This window comes from Corylus avellana, chromosome 2 (genome assembly GCF_965113065.1).
Source record: "Corylus avellana chromosome 2, dhCorAvel1.hap1.2, whole genome shotgun sequence".
Classification (NCBI taxonomy): domain Eukaryota; kingdom Viridiplantae; phylum Streptophyta; class Magnoliopsida; order Fagales; family Betulaceae; genus Corylus; species Corylus avellana.
In genome coordinates this window covers 11,128,116-11,142,102 of record NC_142491.1, presented here as the reverse complement: position 1 = coordinate 11,142,102, position 13,987 = coordinate 11,128,116, and the positions used below count along the sequence as shown (strand labels likewise).

Sequence of the window (13,987 nt, the reverse complement as noted above, 5' to 3'; positions counted from 1 at the left end):
ATAAATTACAAAATACAAAATAATTTAAATTAATAAAATTTTTAATTGAAAAAAATAAAAGAATCCAGAAAAAAAAAAATTAATTTTATATTTAATTTTTTAATTTCCTGACGTGTCAATTTTGGCACGTCAGGAAATTTAAATTATTAAAAAAATTAATTTTTCTTTTTTTAATTTTTTTCTGGATTTTTTTTTAATTAAAAAAATTTACTGACGTGTCAAATTTGACACGTCAGAAAATTTTTTGACGTGTCAGAATTTGACACGTCAGAAAATTTTCCTGACGTGTTGGATTTAGCACGTCAGGAATTTCTGACGTGCTATATTTGGCACGTCAGGAATTTCTGACGTGTCAAATTTGGCACGTCAGAAATTGCCAATTCCTGACACCCACATTCTTCACGACTGAAACACGTCAGGATTGCCCCGTCAGGAGGGTTTACTGACGTGTCAGACAGCCTGACACGTCAGTAAACCTATGTCAATAAAAAATCCTTTTTTTGTAGTGATTAGACCCTTGGATTGGACTAGCTAACACTAGGTATAGTTAGTCCTTTGTTTGGTAACACTTTATTCATGGGAATAGTCTATTCCCATGGGATTACTAATCCTATACACACAGGGTTAGCTAAGCCACTAAAAAATGAGTGGCTTAGCTAATCCTTTCTTGTGGGATTAAAATTATCGTGTAAATTGCCCACAAAAACCCCACCCTTTTAGCACCCACGTCTCTCAAGAAGACTCTGCAAAACGATCTCCATCTCTCAAAGAGCAACGATCTATCTTCTCTACGCAAGGTATCTCTCTCCCCCTCTCTTCTCTTCGATTTCTCTTCTTTGTTTCTTGATTATTTCATTCTCTTTGTTTCTTGGATTTTTTTTTTTCTCTGTAATGTTTCTTAGTTTTTTTTTTTTTTTCTTCAGTTTTTTTTTTTCTTTTGATTCTTTGTATCGTTTCTCTTTGACTCTGTTTAGGGTTTATTTTTTATTTTTTAATTCTGTTTCTCCATCTCTCTTTCTCTATACTTTCTCAGTTTGATTTTAATTCAGTTATATATATATATATATATAACCTGTGTTCAAGCGTGTATATATATACACACACGCTTGAACACAGGTTATTCATACCTGTTCAAGCGTGTATATATATATATACCCAAAACGTTTCTCAGTTTTTTTTTTCTTCAGTTTTTTTATTTCTTTTGATTCTCTATATCATTTCTCTTTGATTCTGTTTAGGGTTTATTTTTTTTATTTTTTTATTCTGTTTCTCCATCTCTCTTTCTCTATACTTTCTCAGTTTGATTTTTAATTCAGTTATATATATATATATATAACCTATGTTCAAGCGTACAACCTGTGTTCAAGTGTATATATATATACACACACGCTTGAACACAGGTTATTCATACTTGTTCAAGCGTGTATATATATATATATATATATATATATATATATATATATATATATATATATATATACCCAAAACGTTTCTCAGTTTTTTTTTTTTCTTCTGTTTTTTTTTTTCTTTTGATTCTCTGTATCGTTTCTCTTTGATTCTGTTTAGGGTTTATTTTTATTTTTTTTATTCTGTTTCTCCATCTCTCTTTCTCTATACTTGCTCAGTTTGATTTTTAATTCAGTTATATATATATATATATATACGCTTGAACACAGATTATAAATACCTGTTTTTGGGTTTTTTAGTGTGATTCCGTTGTAGATTATTGGTGTGTGTATTAATCTTTATGTTGCTATCACAACAATTTGTGTGCGTTTGTGGTTTTTTTGTGTCTTTTTGTAATTATAAATGATTGTGTTTTGGAGTTTTTGAATTGCTCCTATTTGGAGTTTGTGGTTTTCTTGTCATACCATTCATATTCCAATTAACGTAGACATGCTTGCTTGTAATCATGTGGTTTTTGTATTTTGACAAATAATCCTAACATGTTATTAAAAGAATATGAGGCACTAAGTTGGCCCTTATTTTTGAACGTGATGACCCTATATTTAAATTTGACATGTGTTGTTTGTTTACAGTTATGGCACGATTAAATTTAGCTACAAGGAACATGATAAAGAAGAGAAAGAATTTGGTGTTAATGTTTTGGATAGATATGTTCTCGGTTGTTGTTGCTTTTTTTGATTTGTTATGTGTTTTGGTAGAAGACCATATTCGACAGAAATCATTGAGAGCTACATACTTTATTGATTTTTATTCAAGGCAAGGAGATCTTTACCGTTTGATATATGAAGATGATGAAACTTGCCATAACCATTTTAGAATGGATAGAAATGCATTTAGCAATTTATGTAATATGCTTGAAGCAAGAGGTGGATTAAAAGCCACAAAACACATGCTAGTAGATGAGCAAGTTGCAATGTTTTTATACATCTTAGCTCATCACGTAAATAATAGAATTATAAAACCTCAATTTAGGCGCTCAGGAGAGACAAATTAGTAGGCATTTCAAAAGCGTATTACATGCAGTTATACGGTTACATGCAGAGTTTCTTAAGAAACCAGAGTCAGTTCCCGAAAACTCTACAGATGAGAGATGGAAATGGTTTAAGGTATATTATAATGCGCTTTTTGCTAAGTTTATTTTCATCCAACTATGATATTACATACTGACATATATATATATATATATATATATATATATATATATATATATATATAAAGAATTGTTTAGATGCATTAGATGGAACACATATTAGGGTGAGGGTACCTTTAGACGATAAACCTAGATACCGCAACAGAAAGGGAGAGATCACCACAAATGTACTAGGCGTATGCTCACAAGACATGCATTTTATCTACATTTTAGCTAGTTGGGAAGGCTCTGCTGCAGATGGTAGAGTGCTTCGAGATGCAATAAATAGGAGAAACGGATTGATTGTACCTCACAGTAAGGAAAATACCTTTGCCAATTTCATTATTTTAATAATCCTTTGTTGTACTAAATCCATTTAAAAAAAAAAAAAAAAAAAAAAAAACATATATAGGTTACTACTATCTTGTTGATGCTGGCTACACAAATTGCAAGGGTTTTCCTGCACCATATAGAGGGCAGCGATACCACCTAAATGACTGGAGAGTTGGACATCAACCAACTACAGCTGAAGAATTCTTTAACATGAAACATTCGTCGGCTAGGAATACTATTGAGAGATGTTTTGGGTTGCTTAAATTACGTTGGGCTATTTTAAGGAGTTCATCATTTTATCCAATTAAGATACATAATCAGATTATTACGGCATGTTGTCTTCTGCATAACTACATACGAAGGATGATGCCTGTGGATCTATTAGAGGAAGAATTGGACCAACAAGAGCACTCACATACCGGAAATAATAATGATCCAATAACACATATCGAGGCTTCAGATGAATGGAGTGCATTGAGAACAACTATGGCAAATGAAATGTTTAATGCGTGGAGGGGAATTAGGCGAGGCCATTGATATGTAACAATTATTTAAATATGTTATGTGTGGATGGCAATTGACCATGTTAAGATGTACTACGTTATGGGTCAATTTTTTTCTTAATATGTTGAAACCTTTCTTTGCATGTTAGCAATTGGTCTTTATTGTTGATTTTAGCCATATTGGTATGTATATTTTCCTTGATAATTATAGTTTTATTACTTTATGTATCATTGTTCTTCATTTTTTAAGATATGAATTCATCCACATTGGATTCTCAAGATTCTGTTAGAACGAAATAGGCTCCTGAAGAAGATGTCAAACTTGTTCAGGCTTTGGTTGAGCACTACAATGAAGGAAACGATAGACAAGAGACTAGGCTTCAACCAGGTTATCTTAGAATCTTGGAGGTAAAGCTCTCAAAGACATTACCAAATGCTGGAATCAAAGCAAAACCACATATAGAATCAAGATTGAAAACTTTGAAAAGGGAATTTCAAATAGTCCATGCAATGTTGTGTGGTCTTGATGCAAGTGGCTTTGGATGAGACAATGTTAGAAAATGTGTGGTTGCTGAAGATGCTATGTGGCAAGCGTATGTGCAGGTAAATTTGTATCATGTTGCAATTGATATATTTATAATCTTATTATGTGCATAATAAATTAATTGAACATTATCATATTTGATGGTTTTGTAGAGTCATAAAGGGGCAGCTGCTTTTAAAAATAAATCTTTTCCCTTATATGAAGATCTTTGCATTGTCTATACAAAAGACCATGCTACTGGCAGAGATGCTCAAACACCAATTGACATTTGTGAAGATTTACAAAATGAAAAATGTGATGAAAACTATATTGGCCAAAACGAGAAAGATGGGTTCGAGGAGTTTAATGAAGACGTGTCGTGCACACAGTTGCCCACCAATGGCAATGGAGGAGAGGGACTTTTGGGTCGAAAAAGAAAAAAGCCTAATAAGAGTACCGAAGATAACATCACCAAAAAATTTCTTGAAATTGGTAACCAGCTTGCGACGAATTTAATTACTGCATCAGAGAATCTTAGCAACGCAATTACAGGTTCAGTAGAACGAGAGAGTAGATTAAAAGTTAATGATGAGCTATCAAAAATAATTGGTCATAGCAGTAAGGATCATCTCAAAGCAGCAAGATTGATTGTTTGTCAGCCTGAGATAATGGATCTATTCTTCAGCGTTCCAGATTATGACAAAGAAGAATTGGTGCGTAGAATTATTAATGACGCTTGAGGAGTTGCAAAAAATTGACTATTTTTAGTTTGCATTCATGTTTACATTTTTTAATTAAGAACGATTGCTATACCATTTTTTTTGATGGTTAAGATGTTTAGTGATATATATATATATAAGAACGATTGTTATACCATTTTAATTGAGTTCTTACCAAAATGATATCAAGATGGTTAATGTGCTTTTCGTAGTTTTAATTATAAAATATGGTGATATGATGATTATGTAATTTTTTTATATAAATAATTTTAATTTTGTAGCGTAATTGTTAAAAAAAAAAAAAAAAAAAAAACATACATACATGATATAACTAAAAAAAAAAAAAAAAATTATAGTAAAATTGTTTATGTTTCAAAAAAAAGAAAAGAATGTAAGTCCTTAATAATATAAATTGTATTTATATTATAAGGATATTTTAGGAAATAAGATCACAATACAATTCCATTCACCAACATGTTGCATTGTACCAAACGAAGGAATAGGATTAGGTAGTCTATTCTAGCGTTACAACCAAATAAAGGAATAGGACTAGCTAATCTATTCCCAATGGTAGCTAATCCTTTTCCAATGGACTAGACAATCCACGAACTAAACGAGGCCTAAGTCTTTGGATCGCTACAGTGGAGTCTGTTGTGGGTGACTTTTTGTGATTTTTTTGACATTTTTCATAGACTTAGGGAATGGAAACCTATATAGGGAGTCTGCTGTAAATGCTCTTAGACCATGACAAATAGCTTCTAAATAAATATTGTAATAATACCAAACACTAAATACCATTAGATTAAAGGTCATTCGCCTGTAGATCATGCTATGCAACATCATACGAACTACAAAGATCGGGTAGTACTCAATCGCTTGTTCGGGGGTATGTATCTACACAATTCAACTTCATATCAAAATAATAATACCAAACACTAAACACCATTAGCAATCACAAAAATAATTATTTTGGAGGAAATTTCACAAAACCTCTCTTGAACTTTTAGTCGTTTTGATACTTCTCCCAAAGTTTAAAAACTCTCAATTAATGGTATCGAACTTTCAATTTATTTCAATTACCTCATTCTATTAGGATTTTTCGTTAAATCTTATCAAATTTTCCAAAATTTCAAAAATTCCTGGGAGGTCCTAGTTGGGTCCCGGTGGTGGGTTGACCAGGTCCCGGCGAAATCCAGACGGTGACCCGGCAGGGTCCTGGCGAGGAGGTCCCGATCGGGTCTCAACATGGTCCCGACTAGGTCCCGGTGGGGTCCCAACGTGGTCTCGACCAGTCCCATTGGACTTGCATTGGTAAAGTCCTGGTGAGGTACCAACAACATTCCGGCTTGGTCTATCAATTTGAGAATGAGATGCTCAAACTTGAAAAATTATTTACGGTTTTCCAAAATGGAAACAATTTTCTAGAAATTAAATCGACCTTGAAGCCTCAATATCATAGCTTGGGACTTTATGGTTTTCCTTGGCTTCCTAACTGCTGCCAGGTATATACATATATATACATATATGTGTCTCTTATTAATTGCCCATTTTCTTGGTTTATTAGTTAAATTTGCTTAAACTAATGGATTATATGATCATTCACTTTGCCTAGCGTCCGGGTTTCGAATGAATTAAGGAAAGGAGATGCTGAAGCTGCAAAATTCACCATTAAAGTCATCTCTAGTATTTCTGTATGTCTTAGAGTAGTCTTTTGGATTTTGTACCTTGTTTTTGGTCATAAAATCGGATTCTTGTTCACACGTTATGAGGAAGTTGCAGAAGTTGTTTCAGACCACTCTATCCTTCTTAGCCTGTCTGTCTTACTCAACAGTGTCCAGCTAGTACTCCCAGGCATGTATTTGATTTCATAATATCATAAAGATAGGGAAAGAAACCCACTCCCAAGTTCTTTACAAATATAAACGTGGTTGTAGTGGTAAGTCATTTGACTCTCGTGCTTCGTGAAGTATTAGGTTTAAGGTTCCACCAATTGAGTATAAACAATTTTTTAGTTTCACCCTCGTGGGTGAAAGATCGAGCTTTAACCAATCTATGTAAAGGCAGTACTTTACACGGTGTCCTAGAAATGTCATTCGGATGATAATACATTTAACGATGGTTTTTATTGATCTTTTTATATATAGGTGAAGAGAGAATTAAATCGCCTGAGTAAGCGGCTCTTGAAACCTTCTTATGAATCTAATGGAAATTTTGCTGAGGATAGACCTTAAGGGATGATTCTTATAAGGGTAGATATTGTAACATCCCCAGCCCGTTAAGGCTGAGTTTGTCACTTTTCTCCTTTTACAACAAAAGTTCTTGCAAATATCTATAAGGTCTATCAGAGTACTTGATTTTAAAGGATATGATAAATGTATAAAACATTATTCAAGAAATTTCATTACAAGCGAAATTAGAAAACATTAAACTTTAGTTGCAGAATATCATATTATTACAATAATTGATATGAAAAGACTTTGAAAGTTAATAATTATTCCCGCCCCCATTCCGGCCTTCTATTTCAACGTTCTTTCTACCTGAAAACAAGAAATAAAACTGAATGAGCCCAAAATGGGCCCAGCAAGTAAAATCCACAACCATAAATAGTTTTGCTCCTTGTTCTCAGTTTTGATAATTGTTTTTACAAATAAATATACATCCAGCCATAATAATAATACATGTATGTACGGTTGCATCTTCCGTAGCATATACGTACTATTATGTCTATTATTAAATCATCGTCATAAATCATCTTTATGAATCATCATCATAATGCATCGCTATGAATCTTCATTGTAAATCATCATAGTATATCATCGTTGAAAATTATCATAGTATATCATCGTTGTAAATCATCATAGTATATCATCATTGAAAATCATCATAGTATATCATCGTTGAAATTATATTATCATTTTCTCATATTAGGGCCCATGTACACTATTACCCCTGTGTACGAGGGTTGCGGGTCCTTGTGACTATGGCACTGAACTGTGGCCTCAGCCATACCCGGCCGTCAATTAACTCTTTTCTTGGTGCACTCAACGGTCATGTTGATGGAATACCACCTTCTGGCATAGCTTCCTTCAGTGGTTTCGCCTCCATCCGAGTATTGGTACCGAACTCCTCTCATCTTTACTTATCTTGGGGCAAAAAATACTCTCCTCCATACATGTGCCCTCATTTCATAAACATTTAACTCATTTCTTGTACTTTTCTTTGCACTTCTTTTGATGCATCTTAGGGCAACATGTATGAGGGTTTGTCATCATTCTTCTTTCTTATAATCATCATCATTTCTCAACTTTCTTTTCTTAAAATGGAAACTTTTCCAAATATAAACTTGTTATGCTTAGAAAGCATTAAATAAATAGAAACTTTCTAAATAATTCTTTTAAAAATCCTTCATCCATGCAACATATCTCCATGACATGTAAATAAAATAATCATTTACAGTTTGATATAAGAATGAATAAATAGCATGACATGAAGTACTTTTAGAAGGTTAGTGAATTTACTTACTTCTAGACTGAAGCTAAAAAGTGGTCTGAATGATCTAGTTGCTCCAATCTGACTAACACCACTAGTATATCTTTCAAACTAATTTCTCAAGTCCGTTCTCTCTCGTGTTCTTTCTTTCTTGCAACGCTTTGTCTCGCCCTTTCTCTCTCTATTTTGTGTAAACACTTTCAGAAAGAAGAAAGACCGAGTAGAAAATGGAAGAAGGAAGAATATGTGGAAGAGAGGATATGAGTGATGAAAATTGTGAAGGAGAAGAGCTCTATTTATAGGAAAAAAACCAAATACTATTCCGCCTTTCATTTACAAGTCTACCCTTTATTTACTATTTCACCTACCATTTACTATTATACCTACCATTTACTATTTCACCTACCATATACTATTCTACCTACCAATCTCCAATTACCATACATACAATATCATAAATTCCTCAAGAATTAACATCCTTGCCTAATATGAATATTAATATAATCATAGCATCAAATTAATATCTCTAAAATAAGATTTTCAAAATCTGAGGTGCTACAGATATTAAACCCATTAAGTTCATGATGTTTTCATCCCATCTATATATGAATTCAATATATGTTTTTGGAACCCTCTAAAAGAGTAATTCTATAAGTCATTCTAACGTCTTTCTTGTGTCCTTTGAAAATTGATTTGACTTTTAAATTATTGTTGGATTAAAATTTGTTATACAAATAAAAAAATTTACAGAAAAAAGAAAATACTCCTAAGTTGTGTTACAAAGTCACTTAAGAAAATATTTGCCCCCAAAAAAATTGGTATGCAATAGGGTTAGAATAAATTTTTCTCTCAGATACAATGGAGCCCAGAAACTTCTATTGTTTTAACTGCATTCTGCACAAACGAAATTAAAACTCGAAAATACCCTCAGATTTTTTATTCCAATCCGGGACAAAAAAGAAAGATACATTCAAATTTCAAAAATCAGATAAGGATATAAAGAGAATTGAATTATTAGAGATTAGCTAATTATCTCAGATCAGATAATTTCAAATTTAGAAAATTTAAATTGCTATCCAACTGGTACTTAAATTTGACTGTTAGATTAGATAATTAAATAATTATCCAAATTATTTAATTTCAATCGTTAGATCAACAGATCCAACCAGATCTACTTAAGAAGCATCCTATGGTTTAGATTAAACCACTAGATCGAACGATCTTGATTGTCCAAAAATGAATGATGAAGATCAGATCACTCCGAGCTCCAATGCTAAGTGCAAAGTGTGCCCTACAGCCCATGCACGTGTGTGGGTCCGGTGCTTTACACCATACTATAACATGCACACTAGAGTGTACCCTAGCATAGCTCATTTAATAGTTCGAGTTTGTTGGGCCTTATAAATGCCAACCAAATCTTCTCCCTTTCTAATGTGGGACAATCTTTATTCAATGCTCTTTAAAACCTTCAATTTAAAGCATTTCCAAGACACAAAATAATATATATATATTTTAAAAATATTTCAACAAAATTTAATAGTGATCTATCACAAATTCAATGGTAATTTTAAAGCCACATCAATTTGGAGGGATACAAAAAGAACATGAGAATGATATGTAACATTACTCAAGCTGGCAAACTCCATAACTATCAAAAGGCTAAGTTGGCAAGAATAAAAAAATTTAGTAAGTAATCTTTCCTTTCAAAAAATGTGATCTCTTAAAAGAAAATTAGGAGTAATGCTATAAGTCTTCTTAGAGCTAGTCCTCCTGGAGTCATCCTAAATGTAATGTGGCTTGTAAAATCAGTAATAGATCAAAGTTTAATGCATCACATCTCAAATTCAACGAAATTTTAAAAGTCACGTCACATTTGAGAGAACCCTAAAATAACTCTATGAGGACTTATAACATTACTCGAAAATGAGAATCTTTCTTTCTTTCACATAATGTAATCTCTCTTAAATTAGGTATATTTGTCCTAATTACCTTTACCCGCTTGCATGGGTTTTGTATAAAACCTAAGGTTTCTTTTATAAGAGGTATTGTACAATTATTTTAGTACATTTCATTTTGGAAAGTTTTGACTGCTCCCTCATAGTACTCCCTCATAGTAGTCAATATATTTTCTAGAGTAATACTCACATTTTCCTACACTTATTTTTTCACACCCATTAGTAGCTTTTAAAATCAACATTGAACTATACGAAGTAAAGAAGCTTCACTGTTTTTTTTTGTTTAACCCTTAAGGAGAAGGAGATTTCTTAGCATTATTCACAAAGAGGAGAATATGGCTAAAGACCTCACCACACTATCAGCAGAGGAAAGCTTGGAGGTGGAAGTTCAAGAATGGGCACGGGAAGAAATTCAATCCTGTCTAGTTGGCAAGTTACTGGATTGGATTGTTGGGAAAGATATTATCAAAGCTACTTTGATTAGGGGGTGGAAACCTACAGGTACCATCTCCCTCAAAGTAGTGGGGACGAATCTTTTTCTGGTGGAATTTAAGCATGTATGGGACAAATCAAGGTTTATGGAAGGGAGACCTAGGTCTTTAAAGGAAGCTTGTTATCCATGGAGGAATTTGATGGGATAACTCCACCATCAAAACTTGCATCCGATAAGGTTGCCTTTTGGGTGTGGATGTATAATTTACCATTGGGATGTATAATTTACCATTGGCATGTATGGGCCACCACGTTGGTCATAAAATTGGTTCCTCGGTTAGAATGGTTGAAGAAGTAGATGTTGACGAGGAAGGAGTAGGATGAGGTGGATATCTGAGAGTGAAAATTAGGATAGATTTGTCTAAACCACTCTCAAGGGGACAGATTTTGAAGCTAAAAGGAAATTCAATGTGGTTTACCTTTCAATATGAAAGATTGCCCAAATTTTGTTTTGATTGTGGAATTATTAGGCATGGAATTGCTGGATGTTTGAAGAGAAGTGCAAACCAAAATAAAGGTGAGTACACGCAATATGGGCCTTGGTTGCGAGTGCCTTCTCGAAATCGATGGAGGATAGAGCAGGTTTGGAACCGGTGGGAAGTGGAGGTGAATAACACCGAGACGGAGCAACGGAACCGGAGATAGCTGGCAGAGACATTTTAGAAAAGGAAAGAAGGAGCGGGAGCATTGAAGTCTATAACGGAAATCTTGGGGAAAATATTTGGCAAAAATTAACGAATACTTAGCCAGCTGAGGAACGGATGAATGTGGAGCATGATTTCAGGAGCAAATCTTGTGGGAAAAATTATTTTGGCAATCAATCACAGCTGGAACGACAGCCACTAGTCTACACGTATGGGTATATTAATTTAATTGTTTTTTTTTTAATTTTAATTTTTTCCTTTTTAATAATACTCCTTGCCTCATGTCAGCTTTTTATTGGGCTGATGTTGATTTCTGTCAATTTTTTGGACGCAAATTGGACGAGAGTACTAACTCGATTTTAATCAAAAATTGAGGTACCATTTGTGATACGAATTCAAATTCAAGTAGATAAAAATAAAGTTATTAAACCATAGGAGACAAAAGGTATTTAATCCTAAAAAAGAAGTGAGGATTTAACGGACTCTTTGTGGTGGAAGCAGTAGGGAGAAACGGTGGATTGACATTATTCTGGAATGGTGACATAAGTGTTTCTATCCAGAACTATAGTAGACGGCATATCAATGCGAAGATCCAATTTTAAGGACAAAATGTGAAGTGGAAGTGGAACATATGCTTAACCAAAAAAGTTACAATCCAAGAGAATGCCCGCAGCAAACTGCAATCTTATCACTCTCCAAGGTTATAAGATTGCAAATTCAACAAACATTCAAATATTTAAGCAACAATGATCAAATGTTAATGTTTTTTATTTTATGTTTATATGTTAAATATTCTCCCAAATTCTTATGTTTCCCTCTACTTGGGCACAACCAAAACCAAACGATGTATTTTGTTAGGATTCTACGAATACTAAATATTTACTCATTCAAATAACTCACCCGCAGTGCTTTGATCTATAAGTTAACGGGCCAAAATTCTGTCCCAATTTCAGCCCATCATTCTTTTGCCACAATTTGGGCAAGATCCACAAAATCTATGTTATTAGTTGATACTGGCCAACACTTGCAGATGGTTCGACTTGTTAATTGGGTTACAAGTCTCTAGGTCGAAAATTGTGTGTGTGTGTGTGTGTGTGTGTGTGTGTGTGTGTGTGTGGGGGGGGGGGGGGGGGGGGGGGGGGGGGGCCTACCATCGCGTTGGCCAGTGAAGGCCTACCATCACTGGCCAACGTCCTAGCCTAATCTCTACCCGAACTATTATAATGGCTAAAAGGTCGTGAATCCGACACAAACCTAATAAGAATTTAGTGGGTTCGGATCGAGGGGTTTAATCGGTTTAATTAAAGGTGTTGAATTATATATGATTGACTTATATAGTTTTATACCCATGCCTTGATACAATCTCAACTCGATACGCAACATAAGGGTTGGCAATTTTTTACATGACCAATGAAATATTACTGAACACAAAATAGGATTGAGAAGTGTAACTCGTTTAATTAAAAATGATAGAATTATGGTTAATAACCTATATAGACTTATATTCATATGAGTTGCAAGCCGTTTATATGACTTGCTTCTTTCTCTTTCTTACATGCTGTCTTGATCTATTGAGACATCTGAAGACAACGTACAATTGTTGTTTTGAATTAAATTAATGTATTAATTAGTTTCATAATTCTCATAAGTTACATATTTATTATATAACTCTCATAATTCTCTTATGTTGCATATTTATTATGTAACTGATTTTCATAAGTTATATATTGATTATGTAATTCTCCTAATTCTTTACATATTAATTATGTACTTATTGTATTCTTGGCCTTATTCAACTATAAATAGACAATTTTATTGTATAATTTCGATCAAGTGAAGGAAAGATGTAGCCAAGAAAAGATTTTGACATGTAGATGAAAGCCATAGGTTGAACCAACTTAATCTGTATCTTTCTTCCTTGCTTTTTCTCTTTATATTTTTTTTATAAACTTTAACACGATCAGGGCCATTCATTGGATCTTAATCTAGCATGGCCTGATCACCCAATTAAGTGCATGTCATCCCTGTGGTTTGCTTCTTCTCAGATAAACGACGCCAATCCGACTTGGATTAGTATGGGTACAGATAGAAGATGATGGTGGGCCCAATGTAAAAGTAGAAAAATGAGTCCAATTCCAAACCAAAGAAAGAATTCAAGACCCCACACTGAATTGTAAAACCAATAGCAACAAATCCGACGTGGATTAGTATGGCCACATATACACGATGATGTCAGACCCCTTCTCCTCCTCTTCACACTATTTACGTTTTCTTTTCTTAAAAAAATCAAAATCAAAATATTTCATATTTTTATTTTTTATATTATATCATTTATTTCTTATTACTTTTCAAATAAAAAAATTAATACAAAACAAAATATTTTCGCTTTTTCATAATAAACATTTTTAACCTTTTCCACATCAATGCATGCACGTAAGTTACGGTAACGAAGAGAAAATGGTGAAAAAGAGTTTATCGAACACTCCCGAATATCATTGTCGGATAATTTCTTGCCATATTGACATTTGAGATTATTGGCTTGCACAACAATTACAGCGTGATCAACGTTGTCTTGGTGATCAAGGGGCAGGAATCTCTTAACCCATGATAGTATACAGCCCTCTTCGTGCAAAGCCATTTATCAAATCTTCAGTAGCTTCAACTTCCACCTTGCGGCATGGTGTGACCTTGCTCTTCCTTCCTTGTGGGTGCCTCCGGTAGTGGGTTGGATTA

The 13,987-nt window shown here is 33.6% G+C and overlaps 1 pseudogene; it reads left to right on the top strand.

Annotated features, from left to right (window-relative positions):
* The first annotated feature begins 3,684 nt into the window (after positions 1 to 3,684).
* Positions 3,685 to 4,695, top strand: LOC148587305 (uncharacterized; annotated as a pseudogene).
* The last annotated feature ends 9,292 nt before the right edge of the window (positions 4,696 to 13,987 follow it).